General features: G+C 43.7%; 1 protein-coding gene across 1 annotated transcript in view; it reads right to left on the reverse strand.

The window, feature by feature from the left end:
- The window catches only part of bach2b (BTB and CNC homology 1, basic leucine zipper transcription factor 2b), a 206,579-nt gene extending 204,281 nt beyond the window's left edge, over positions 1-2,298 (reverse strand). Inside the window, exon 1 of the mRNA XM_060913952.1 lies at positions 1,923-2,298. The gene's annotated coding sequence lies outside the window, so the exon portion shown is untranslated. The remainder of the gene's footprint in view (positions 1-1,922) is intronic.
- Positions 2,299-14,533: the final 12,235 nt, after the last annotated feature.

Here is a 14,533-nt window from a genome sequence, read left to right on the forward strand (position 1 = left end):
GAACAAAGCGAGAGTGTGCGCCGCCTCGCACATTCAGTGCGCACACACAACCCTTAGTGCACACAGCAACATTATTATTAATAATATAATAATAAAATAATCGGTCATTCCTGACGTCCTCTTAGAAATAAAAATGTTTAGGCGTGTTCTAATAAACCAGAACAGAACAAATCAGCATAGAAAGGTTTTCCAAAGTGTGAAGGTTCTTCAATTAGTTCTAAAGGGACCTTATTATACAGAAAGACTGCATGAATGCACTACGACTCCAATCAAAAATACAAGTTCCTCTAAAATGTTTCCATCAACACCATTTGCGCCAACTGGTTCTCCAAAGAACCGCATTCACTCCACTTATACTGGTGCAAGACAATAATAATAATAATGAAGCACTTCCATCCACTGCCTGTATGTGAAATTTCTTTTCTTGCAGCAAAACGATTCATCGGTTTCTTGTGAAACCGACAGAACAAAAACCTCTCACACATGCACACACTGAAAGATTTCGCTTGGTTCCTGGAAGAGAAGATATGGGTTCTTCTTCAACTGTCGCTTGCTGCAAAGGTTCCTGGAAGAAATTATAATCTGCAAAGGTTTCCTCCTTCCGTTCAAATTCTGTTACACGACGACAAAACTAGAACGAACTGCCATCACGCTCGCCGTTCCAGGATCGTTCCTGGTACCTTTGCACCTTTAAAGGGGTTAAAACTTAATTCGCAGGCCGACCTGACACCTCGTCAACACCGTTTCCACTTCCAAACTGCCTAAAATGTCCCCCCAAAGTTCAACGTTCAAGAACCAGGCACAGGTTTGATCAAAAGGTTTCTTGAAGATCCGGGTTCGTCTCAGCAGCAGATAAAACCTTGGTGTGAAAGGCTCCTCAAGGGCTCATCTCATCTCATTATCTCTAGCCGCTTTATCCTGTTCTACAGGGTCGCAGGCAAGCTGGAGCCTATCCCAGCTGACTACGGGAGAGAGGCGGGGTACACCCTGGACAAGTCGCCAGGTCATCACAGGGCCGACACATAGACACAGACAACAATTCACACCTACGGTCAATTTAGAGTCACCAGTTAACCTAACCTGCATGTCTTTGGACTGTGGGGGAAACCGGAGCACCCGGAGGAAACCCACGCGGACACAGGGAGAACATGCAAACTCCACACAGAAAGGCCCTCGCCGGCCACGGGGCTCGAACCCAGGACCTTCTTGCTGCCCCGGACGCCTTTATGTAAAAAAAAAAAGCGTGATGCTCTAAGGACAGTGCTGCTGCTGCTAAAAGTAATAGCACCCCCGAAGAAAAGAGGATGAATGATGAAGTAAACAGGAGGTGGGAATCTGGCTGGTGTGTGAGAGAGAGAGAGAGAGAGAGAGAGAGAGAGAGAGAGGGGGGGGGCTTGGGTCCCTGTACTATTGTGTCCTCTTTAGCTTGCTCGAACCCTTCTTCATCTGACAGCTACTTTTTCTTCTCACAGAAACACACACACAACCCTGCTGTGTGTCAAAACAGCGCGCCCCCTAGCCTACTATCTAGTGCCCTAAGTAGGGTGCCCGAGATGATTTGGGACGCGGCCGGTGTCGTGTATTCGGCTCTCACTGACACGCTAAAATGCGTTCATTAGGAAACTGATTCTGACACGTTGTAACGTGCATATGAGATTTAGGACATGACCTTTTTTTTTTGCATACACGGGAGCGCGCGCGCGTGCACGTGTTAGTGTCCAGACAAATAAATAAGCAAACAAATTTAAAAAAAAAAAAAAAGCAAAGCAATACAACAACGGTTCAAGTTTGGAAGTGCACACACACACACACACACACACACACACACACATTCAAGGGTCTATTCTGGCCCTGAAACCGCACGCGAGGAAAAAGCAGAGGATTTAAAATACACACGCACACACACACACACACACACTCACCTTCACACTTTCGTTTCCTTGCGATCCAGCCCTGGGTTTTGTCCGATTGGCAAATCAAGTGGTGTTCTGGGTTTTTTTCCTTCTTCTTCTTCACATGATGACTTCCTGGCGCTCCTAAAGCCCACCCGGGCTGCAGGGAACAAACACAAACAGCACCAGCAACCTCGCACTGCTGCTGCTGCGGTTCAGCTGTGCAACAGCAGCAAACAACAACAACAACAACAACAACAGCGGCGGCGACAAAGCCTGGGCTCCTGCGCGTGCGGCCGGGAGGAAGTTTGGGTTTTGATCAGCGCTTGTTTTGTTCGGCAGCCGTGAGCGAGCGAGCGCGCGCGCGCTGTGTGCATGTGCGTGGGGCTGGATCAGTGTGTGCGGCTCCGACTCCCCGCGCGCTACAGCACAGCCAAACCCCGCCCCCTCCCCTCAATCGCTACATTGTTGACATTCGCCGAGTGACGTCACCGCTACGCTCATTCACAAGCTGCTCCTCAAGCGCCTGCGCCGAGGAATGCGCGTAACCGAGCTTAGAGAATCAGAGTAACGGGAGCGCGCGTGATGGGGGGGAGACTACCCTCACAACCCAAAGCAAAATTTCACCGTCAGCTAAAAGGGAATGAAACCGGACCAATTAACAGCTTTAATTAGCGCAGAGTTTCCTAATTAACAACATAAATCAGCGTTAATACCACAGGGCTCTGATTCAGGAGAGAGGTAGCACCTCACTCACTATTCCTCATCCCCATGTTTGTTTCTAATAATAATAATAATAATAATAATTATTATTATTATTATTATTAAACAAGGCTTGGAAAAACAAAATAAATGAATAATGTGACTAAATCTATACTGTACTCTGTGTGTGGCGTTACAGTTGCTCTGGTCAGTGATGCTGTATTTTAATATGTTAATATTTGTAAAATCAGCAATTAGGGTTATTAATTGAATTTGTGCAATAATAATAATAATTAGATTAAACCTACTACTACTACTACTACTACTACTACTAATAATAATAATAATAATAAATACCAACAGATTAAACATGCTACTACTACTATTACTACTACTACTACTAATAATAATAATAATACTAAATATCAATAAACATGCTACTACTACTACTACTAATAATAATAATAATACTAAATACCAACAGATTAAACATGCTACTACTACTACTACTAATAATAATAATAAATAATAATAATGATATTAAATATCAATAAACATGCTACTACTACTACTAATAATAATAATAATAATAAATAATAATAATAATAATAATAATAAATACCAACAGATTAAACATGCTACTACTACTACTACTACTATTACTACTACTAAGAATAATAATAATAATACTAAATACCAACAGATTAAACATGCTACTACTACTACTACTAATAATAATAAATACCAACAGATTAAACATGCTACTACTACTACTACTAATAATAATAATAATATAATAATAATGTTATAAATAATTAATAACACCTTTACAGAAATTATTACAAAATAAATGGCAATTAAATAAAACAAATATACCATCTCTACTACAAAATTTATTCCAAAAAGGCAAAATATCTACATAATACACTCTACTGATGCTTGTTACTTTCTTTCTCTGTGTGTGTGTGTGCACGCGCGCATGTTTGGGGTGGGAGGCATAGAGGCTCCTTTCATTGTGAAAGCAGCCCACATACTCCTACAGCACAACATCTAACTGGGAAAAGTCTACTTGTGTGTGAACATCTCCCGTGTGTGTATATATACACACGTGTGTGTGTGTGTGTGTGTGTGTGTGTGTGTGTGTGTGTGTGTGTGTGTGTGTGAGAGAGAGAGATATGAGATAGAGTGTGTTTTTTTCTGTGTGAGATTTCAGAGCTTCCTCTAACTGCCAGTGAGTGATCCTGGGAAAGTAAACCACCCAGCATGTCTCGTCTTACCTTCAGACCAGGAACCAAAAAGAAGAAGCGACAACTGTATCGAGAGACGGGGAAAAAATGAAGACGGATCTGAGGACAGAGGTCTGTCATGAAACCTGTATGTACTGAGACTTGTTGAAAATGATGGATAATATGGCAAACTTTGCCTGAAGCAGAATAAGGAGTTCAAAAATCACCAAAAGAAGCATGCAGATGCTGCTTCTAACAGGTTCAGGTCACAACGAGCAAACGCTTTTTCAGTGAAAGTGGAAAAAGGACATTCTTGCAAATTCAAAGGGAAAATGTGTGCAGGCAATCAGGAGGATCGTCAGCACACACAGGTGGACAGAAGCATTCCTGCACTCCTCGACCCTTCCTCTCAAGTCAAACGGGTGAAACCGGGTGAATGAAGGAACAAACGTGCAAGTGTGTGTGTGTGAGGAGAGAGTGAGAAATATTAAGTAGGTTTGACAGCATCTCTCTTTCCCGCCCACCACAGTGGACTAAGGCAAGTTTTATGTCAGGAAGCGTCATTAGTGGCAATGCACTGTGACACAGAGAGCAGAGAAAGTGTGTGAGACAGTGAGAGTAATACCGAGAGCTGGGGAGGAGACGGAGAAGCCGAGGGATTTCACCTGGATTGAACTGTGTACCGCAGAACGTACATGTTACAAGTCGAGTTGAGATTTTTCGTAGTTTGACTAATACGGTGTTCAAAAGATGAAACGGCGTCTGATCTTTGTGTTCATGAGTTGTATTGTGTTTCTCAGTACATCAGAAAGTTCTCTTCATGCTCGATGCCAAGTTTGATAGTATAGTTTTCGTCAAATACACGACTCAGAAGCTCTACCCGTCATCCATTTCCTTTTGTGCACTTTTCTGTCACCGAGCTTCAGAATCTCTAGAACTGATCGTCTTGGGATAGAGGTTCCAATAAAAACTTTTTTTTTTTTTTAAATGAGCAAGGTGTATCCACAGGATTGAAAAACAAAACCTTCAGGATATCCTGGCTTGAAAAGTTTTTAAATATACAGCCGGTCATTTGCAGTCAGTCAAATAACCTCTTTCAGGGAAAGCAGGTGGTTCCTGGCTACAATGATTGACGTCCATTTTGTCCATATTCCTTGTTGCTTAGCAACAATATAGAACATAAAAGAATGTCTTGACGTGAACAGAGATGGGATTGTGTGTACACTTTAAATCCATGAGTTTCGATGCAACATTTCTGACTAGCATTCATCAGGGATTGGATTCTAGTTCGTCTTCGCGTTGTTGGGAGTTCAAACAACCGGCTCTTCAATTGCTTCGTTCTGCTGGACACATTGAAATGCACGTAGCTTTCTTACACAGGGCACTGAATTCAACAGTGGACATGTAGAGGCTTGTATATGAGGCGAAATATGATCTCATGATGATGCTTCCTTCTCTTTTTCCCATATTATATTACTGACCTGACTGGACACACTACTGACTGGTGACATGAATAACATTGATTATCTCCTGACAATGGCACCTGTTAAGGGATGGGATATATTAGGCAGTTCTTGAAGTTGATGTGCTGGCAGCAGAAAAAATGGGCAAACATAAGGAGTTACTTCGATAAGGGCCAAATTGTGATGGCTAGATGACTGGGTCAGAGCACCTCCAAAACTGCACATCTGGAGATGTGGGGTGTTCCCGGTATGCTGTGGTATTTTGGTAGTACCTACCAAAAGTGGTCCAAGGAAGGACAACCAGTGAACCTAATTGGTGACAGGGTCATGGACACCCAAGCCGATAGAAGTGGTGTGATGCTCTGGGCAACATTCTGCTGGGAAACCTTGGGCCCTGAAGTTCATGTGGATGTTACTTTGACACATCCTGCCGACCTAAACATTCTTGCAGACCAAGTACAACCCTTCCCCACTGCAAAAATGGTTCAGGGAACATGACAGAGTTCGAGGTGGTCACTAGGCCTTCAAATTTGCCAGATCTCAATCTGATCAAGGATCTCTGGGATGTGCTGGACAAACAAGTCTGATCCATGGACTCCCCCACCTCATAACTTGTACGACTTAAAGAATCTGCTCGAACATCTTGGTGCCAGATACCACAAACACACCTTCAGAGGTCTTGTGAAGTCCATGCTTTGACGGGTCAGAGCTGTTTTGGTGGTACAAGAGGGACTTCCACAATATTAGGCAGGCTGCTTTAATGTCATGGCTGACTAGGACACTTCCTTTACTGGATCTACATCATCTACGTTTATACAAAAGGAAGTCAACTCCAACGTATACAGTGATTTAGAAAATGGCCATCATTGAGCCAAAGAAATTTATAGCCTCAAGTCAGAAAAATAAAACAAACCAAAACCAATTTAACTCCATTCAAGTTTTACTTTATTATTAGAAGTCAATATAGGTTTGGGGTTTTGCCATAAACAGTCCTAAGTCAAGATGAACCCAAGTCAAACAGGAAATACTGTGAGCAAACCATAATGTGGTGATCTGCTCAGATTTTTTTTTGAAAGACCATATGACTTTCTAAAATGAGAAACAGATCGAGATTTCTCTCACGGTTTCCAGATGTTGGATCAGGGGTTACATATTTCCTCCCCAAGAAAAATTTTATAGAAACCCTCAGAACAAATCATTCTGGATAAATTCCTTCAATCCAACATGTACACGTGGGTAAATGTGAAAAGTTGCGTTTTCTCAAATGCTGCCCAAAGCTAATTAGTATTTTTTTAAAATGTCATTTGTACCCTTTGAATGTCTCAAAAGATATTTCCTGTCAACACACACTCAGACAGTTAGATGAAATGAAATGCCATGCCTCCACATGCCTGTATGGATGTCGACATAAAATAGTGCAAGACAAGTGTGTGAATCGTGAACAGTCCCAGTAATTCTTGTGTTTTACAAGCATGTGAATGACACATATCTCAAGGCAATCAGTGCAAAGTAAACCTGAGAGCACTGTACTGTGCTTCAAATCCTGCAGCAGCCAAAAGAAGTTGACTCATACCGTTCAGATTTGGTGTAAAATCAAAACAAGCTCCTTAAAAGAAGACAAATGCAGCCCGCTCGGTCACGGAGTCACGCTTGGGCCGCCGATGACTCATTTCGGGGTGAGCTTAATTGACATTGCGGTTGCGGCAAAACCCGCAACATGCCAAAAGAGCATCGGTGAGGCGAGGCAGACCTTGACAGAGGCCCGAAAGATGTGAGGACAAGTCGTACCAGCCGGATTTTTTAAGAGCCAGAGACTAAAATTGCGTGAGTTACTGAAAAGCTGTGAGGGAAAGAACGCAAACCACCATTCACAACACCAAGCTCCGACTCAGCTTGCTCAGGTTGCCTGCAGTGCAAGCAAGGCTTCCTTCTCTGCACAACCAGGTGTGTGTGTGCGTGTGTGTGTGTGTTAGGGATGTAACCAAATATCAATAAATTATTGTGCTCTGAACATAGACAAAAAAGGAGGTGAACTAATCATTTTTCACAAGGGATCTCGCTGAAACTAGGCATGCATTAAGCCCAGGTTTAAATGGGACACTACTGAAAAATTACATGAGGAGGACATTTTTGTTTTCACGAGGGCACGAGTGAACAGTCAGATATGAAGCCTGCAGGAAAAAGAAAGTCTACGTTTAATGTGAATGTGACTGATCACACATACAGCATTCATTTTTTCATAATTTGTAACTGTCTGGTCAGGGTTGCAGTGATTTAAATTAGACAACTGGATTGTTGATATTTGGGGATGCAGGGTATTTTGGGTACTGGATTGTTGATATTTTGGGATGCAGGGTACTCAGACAACTGGATTGTAGACATTTTGGGAGCTGAGGTACTTCAGCAACTGGATTGTGGATATTTTGGGATGCAGGGTACTTCGGCAACTGGATTGTGGATATTCTGGGATGCAGGGTACTCAGACAACTGGATTGTTGAGATTTTGGGATACAGGGTACTCAGGCAACTGGACTGTGGATATTTTGGGATACAGGGTACTCAGGCAACTGGACTGTGGATATTTTGGGATACAGGGTACTCAGGCAACTGGACTGTGGATATTTTGGGATACAGGGTACTTAGGCTACTGGATTGCTGACATTTTCGGATACAGGGTACTCAGGCAACTGGATTGCTGACATTTTCGGATACAGGGTACTCAGGCAACTGGATTGCTGACATTTTCGGATACAGGGTACTCAGGCAACTGGATTGCTGACATTTTCGGGTACAGAGTACTGAGGCTACTGGATTGCTGATATTTTTGGATACAGGGTACTTAGGCTACTGGATTGTTATGTTGGGATGCAAGGTACTTAAGCTAGCCGCACACTACGCCGATTTTCAGCGTACCGAGCCAACTGAAGTCGCGAGTCAGGCGTAAAGACTAGTTTTCGATGGTACCGACTCATCTCACAGCCGATTCGAAAAACTAATCGGGAGCCAGGCTGATCGGCGAGAGTCGCTAGCAATAGCCAATCATATCTTTCGCATATAACACGTGACATCATTAAACACAATTTCTAGCGCGAGAAATACGTGTTCAGCCTGTAGCATCTTCAAGTGTTGGATTTAACAGTAACTATATCCAATAGCCAATCACAAAGCTATTAAGTTGTCAGGTGATATTTAGCGGAATGTGTGTTATGATGCTTAGTTCGCATAATCTCGTTTGGTGTCGCTTCAATCGCGACTGCACTCGTCAACAGTCGTGAGTTAGTCGGGGATATGTGCGTGCCCTGTCGGGAGTCGGCTCTGAAATGGGTCGGTTCGGTACCGCGTGGATCGGCGTAGTGTGCGGCTAGCTTTAGGCTACTTGATTGTGGATATTTTGGGATGCAGGGTACTTTGGTAACTGGATTGTTGATATTTTGGGACGCAGGGCACTTAGGCAACTGGACTGTTGATATTTTGGGATATAGGGTACTCAGGCATCTGGATTACTGATATTTTTGGATACAGGGTACTTAGGCTACTGGATTGTTGTTATTTTGGGATGCAAGGTACTTAGGCTACTGGATTGCAGACATTTTGGGATCTAAGGTACTTAGGCAACTGGATTGTGGGATACAAGGTACTTAGGCTACTGGATTGTGGATATTTTGGGATGCAGGGTACTTGGGCAACTGGATTGCTGATATTCCAGGATGCAGGGTACTTGGGTAACTGGATTGTTGATATTTTGGGATGCAGGGCACTTAGGCAACTGGACTGTTGATATTTTGGGATACAGGGTACTCAGGAAACCGCCTCTTCTTGCCCAACCTCATCCCCATTTCAGGACCTCGCTTGCACCTCCTCAACAGATCCCCTGGCTAAGCACCCCCCCCAAGAAGCACCTTCATCCTTCCCCCACCCGTCACCTCCACACCGATCATCAGCGAGGAGCAAGTGAGAAGACAGCTGAAGAGACTCCATGCAGAAAAATCAGCAGGCCCGGATGGTATTAGCCTCAGGGCCCTGAAGACCTGTGCCCTCCAGCTAAGTGGAGTACTTCAGCATGTCTAGATCCTGGGTCTTCAGAGGGTCCCCGTGCTCTGGAAGATGTCATGCCTCATCCCTGTACCAAAGAAGCCGCGTCCCAGTGACCTCAAAGACTACAGGCCCATGGTACTGATGTCACACGTCATGAAGACCCTTGAGAGACTCATCCTGGAGCAAATCCGGCCTATGGTCCAACCACTTTTTGACCCCCTTCAGTTTGCCTACCAGCCCCGTCTTGGAGTAGAGGACGCAATCATCTACCTGCTCAACAAAGTCTACGGCCACCTGGACAAGCCAGCCAGCACTGTGAGGATCATGTTTTTTGATTTCTCCAGTGCTTTGGACACCATCCGGCTGGCTCTGCTGGGTGAGAAATTGACAGCAATGCAGGTGGATGCCCCACTGGTGTCCTGGATTGTGGATTATTTGACTGGCAGACCACAGTGCGTGCGCTTGCAGTGCTGTGTGTCGGACAGAGTGATCAGCAACACTGGGGCTCCGCAAGGGACTGTCCTTTCTCCTTTCCTTTTCACTCTCTACACCACTGATTTCAACTACTGCACAGAGACCTGCCACCTCTAGAAATTTTCTGATGACTCTGCAGTGGTTGGACGTATTACTGGTGGTGACGAGAGCAAGTACGGGACAATGGTGGACAACTTTGTCATGTGGAGCAGGAAGAACCACCTACAGCTCAACGTGATGAAGACGAAAGAACTGGTGGCTGATCTGAAGAGAATCAGGGCTCCAGTGAACCCTGTTAACATCCAAGGGGTCAGTGTGGACATGGTGGAGGAATACAAGTACCTGGGGGTGTACTTGGATAATAAACTGGACTGGTCCAAAAACGTGGACACAGTATACAAAAAGGGCCAGAGCCGTCTCTATTTTCAGAGACGGCTGAGGTCCTTCAACATCTGCCGAATGATGCTGCGGATATTCTAGGAGTCTGTGGTGGCCAGTGCCATCCTGTACGCTGTCGTCTGCTGGGGCAGCGGCTTGAGGGTGAAGGACACTAACAGACTCAATAAGATCATCAGGAAGGCTGGCCATGTTGTAGGCATGGAACTGGACTCTCTGACAGTGGTGTTGGAGGACACTGTCAAAAATAAAAACAATCTTAGACCGTCCTTCCCACCCTCTACATGAGGAGCTGATCAGCCACAGGAGCATGTTCAGTAAACAGCTGATTCTTCCACGCTGCACAACTGAGAGACACAGGAAATCATTCCTACCTGTTGTAGTCAAGCTGTACACTGCCACTGTATAACTGTGGTACACTGTCTTACCATGTATACTGTATCCTTAACTCAGGTGCAATATATGTATAAAGGAATCACTGGATATAAAATCACTTCATTTTGCTTTTACTTAAGTTATTGAACTTATTTATATTTATTTTATTTATTCTTTTTTCATACGATTTTATCTTCTATTTTTAGACATGTTTACTACTTCTCTGATTCAGGAGCCTGGTAGCAAAAGGGTACTAAGGCAACTGGATTGTCCATATTTTGGGATACAGGGTACTCGGGCAACTGGACTGTTGATATTTTGGGATACAGGGTACTTAGGCAACTGGATTGTCCATATTTTGGGATACAGGGTACTCAGGCAACTGGATTGTGGACATTTTGGGATACAGGTTACTTAGGCTACTGGATTGTGGACATTTTGGGATACAGGGTACTTAGGCAACTGGATTGTCTATATTTGGGGATGTAGGACACTTAGGCAACTGGATTGTTGATATTTTGGGATACAGGTTACTTAGGCTACTGGATTGTGGACATTTTGGGATACAGAGTACTAAGGCAACTGGACTGTGGATATTTTGGGATGCAGGGTACTTAGGCAACTGGATTGTGGATATTTTGGGATACAGGTTACTTAGGCTACTGGATTGTGGACATTTTGGGATACAGGGTACTTAGGCAACTGGATTGTCTATATTTGGGGATGTAGGACACTTAGGCAACTGGATTGTTGATATTTTGGGATACAGAGTACTAAGGCAACTGGATTGTGGATATTTTGGGATGCAGGGTACTAAGGCAACTGGATTGTGGACATTTTGGGATCTAAGGTACTTAGGCAACTGGATTGTTTATATTTGGGGATGGTGGGCACTTAGGCTACTGGATTGTTGATATTTTGGGATTCAGGGTACTTAGGCTACTGGATTGTGAAGATTTTGGGATGCAGGAACCTAAGGCTACTGGACTGTTATTTTGGGATGCAGGGTACTTCGGCTATTGGATTGTTTATGTTTGGGGATGCAGGGTACTTAGGCAACTGGACTGTTGATATTTTGGGATACAGGGTACTAAGGCAAGTGGATTGTGGATATTTTGGGATGCAGGGTGCTTAGGCTACTGGTTTGTGAGAATTTTGGGATCTAAGGCACTTAGGCAACTGGATTGTTGATATTTTGGGATTCAGGGTACTTAGGCTACTGGATTGTTTCTATTTTGGGTTACAAGCTACTTAGGCTATAGATTGTTGATGTGGGATGTCGGCTACTTTGACTACTCAATTGTTCATATTTTGAGAAAAGTAACTAAATTTGTCAGCAAATGTTGCAGGTTAGCAATTTTTTAAACAACATTATCCCACAGCCACCTCAGGTTTATATCTGAACACAGATATGAATATTTGGAGCACTAAACAGATATTGTGCTACATTACTAGTATGTGTGCTTGTATATCTATTGTACATCCATCCATATTCACAAAACAACATACACTGGTGTGTGAACCGACACAAATCAAGTCATCACACATCCCTCATGTTGTTTTCACTTCCTTTTATGATTTTCTTTCTTCAGATTTTTGAACACAATTGTAAAAAAAGTGTCCAACACATCCTCATCTCTTAAATACAGAAACAATTTTATGCATCTGGACATGAAATCATGAATTACCCAAGCTTTGGGGTTTTGCTGATAAAAGGTTTGTGTGTTTTTGTGTCAAGAATTCGACTGGCAAATTTATTGGCATCCCAAGAAAGTATTTAAAATAAATACAAACAAACAGGTTTCCCCGTTTTCCAGATATGCTATGGTTAACCAAATATTGAGGTTGTACACTTTATCCAAAGACAATATATCTATATATAGACTTGATTAGAGATGAACAACAAGATGATAAACCAAACACATCCAAAATCAGCACAACAAATGGTTGTGGGAGCAAAAAACCTCTTAGTGTCAAGATTTGAATCCTATGCAAGACCACGCACAAATTCCTGATAGGGATAAACAGGAACTGGAAATGTTCTACGCAGAGGAGGGTCCAAGATCTTCTGCAAGTATATCCATCATTGTTAGACAACACAAAAAGTAACTCAGTGCAAAGCAGAGTTATTCTTTCCATCGTGTGGATTTTGGGGTGCCAATAATTTTGGAAACAAGCATTTTAGCTTGATCCTGGAGAGACAATAGATTATGCAAAGTGGCGCTTGGTGATATGATGTTATGAGTGCATCATCTCATCTCATTATCTGTAGCCGCTTTATCCTGTTCTACAGGGTGGCAGGCAAGCTGGAGCCTATCCCAGCTGACTACGGGCGAAAGGCGGGGTACACCCTGGACAAGTCGCCAGGCCATCACAGGGCTGACACATAGACACAGACAACCATTCACATTCACACCTACGCTCAATTTAGAGTCACCAGTTAACCTAACCTGCATGTCTTTGGACTGTGGGGGAAACCGGAGCACCCGGAGGAAACCCACGCGGACACGGGGAGAACATGCAAACTCCGCACAGAAAGGCTCTCGTCGGCCACAGGGCTCGAACCCGGACCTTCTTTCTGTGAGGCGACAGCGTTAACCACTACACTACCATTCCGCCCCTGAGTGCATCATGTTAAGGATTATATTATAACATGACATGAAAGTGTTCATGGTTTATTATACAGGGACAGTACTCTCCAAAACTATTGCCCCCCCGTAAAGATTAGCAAAAACGGTTAGGGGAAAAAAAAAAATCCACCGTTTGGTGAAGTCGCTTCATCTCGCACTGAAAAAATGAGAGAAATCCAAACTTTAATTGAAAACTTTATTTAGAGAAAAACAAATCCCTCATCAAGAAAATCATTTCCAACAAACACACGTGCCGCTATTATTGGCACCCCTGCATTTAATACTTTGTACAGCCTCTTGTGCCAGTAAAACAGCACTGAGTCTCCTGTAACATTTCATAAGGTTGGAGATACAGAGCAGGGGATCTGAGACCATTCCTCTTTACACAATCTCTCCAGATTATCCAGGGTCCTCGGCCCTCTCTTGTGGTCTCTGCTCTTCAGGTTTTCACTGGGGTTCAGGTCAGGGGACTGACATCACCAGGGCAGAAGTTTGATTCTGTGCTCAGTGAACCATTTTAGTGTTGATTTGGACATCTGATCATTGTCCTGCTGGAAGATCCAATCACGACCCAGTTTTAGTTTCCTGGCAGAGGCAGCCAGATTCTGACTTAAAATGTTCTGGTATTTCATGGAGTCCATGATGCCATGTACCCTAACAAGGTTTCAGGGCCTTTGGAAGAAAAACAGCCTCAAAACATCACAGAGCCTCCACCATATTTTACAGTTGGGATCAGGTTCTTTTCATTATCGCCGCCTTTCCTTTTACACCAAACCCACCTTGAGTGTTTATTGCCAAAAAGCTCCTTTTTTTGTTCCATCAGACCAGAGAACACTGTTCCAGTCCAAGTTGTCATAGCGTTTCACAAACTTCAAGTACTTGTTTGTGGTTAACTGACAGAAAAGGCTTTTTTTTCTGGCACCTTCCAATTACTCTGTTGGCATGGAGGTGGCATCTGATGGCAGTTTTGGAGACTTGGAAACCCCAAGAGTTTACTTTTTTCTTGTAATTCACCAACACTGATACTTTTGCCTCTCTTACTTTCCTCCTTACTGTCAAATCAAACCAAAGTCCTTCCCACACCATGTGGCGCATAGGGCGGTGCCGATCTCCATTTCCGTAGCCCTCGGCCTCTCACCTGTAACATAGCTAGGGTCACAGTGGGGGGCTAGTCCTCTGGTAACCGCGAGAGTTTGACTCCCCACTCGCATCTGTATTGCAGCGTGCCTTGCCAGACGGCAGTAGGTACCATTTTTATGATGGTCTTTGGTATGACCCGACCCTGAGTAGAACTCACGATCTCCTGATTGAGAGGTGGACACGCTAACCACTAGGCCAGC

The sequence above is a fragment of the Neoarius graeffei genome, chromosome 2 (assembly GCF_027579695.1).
Source record: "Neoarius graeffei isolate fNeoGra1 chromosome 2, fNeoGra1.pri, whole genome shotgun sequence".
Lineage (NCBI taxonomy): Eukaryota > Metazoa > Chordata > Actinopteri > Siluriformes > Ariidae > Neoarius > Neoarius graeffei.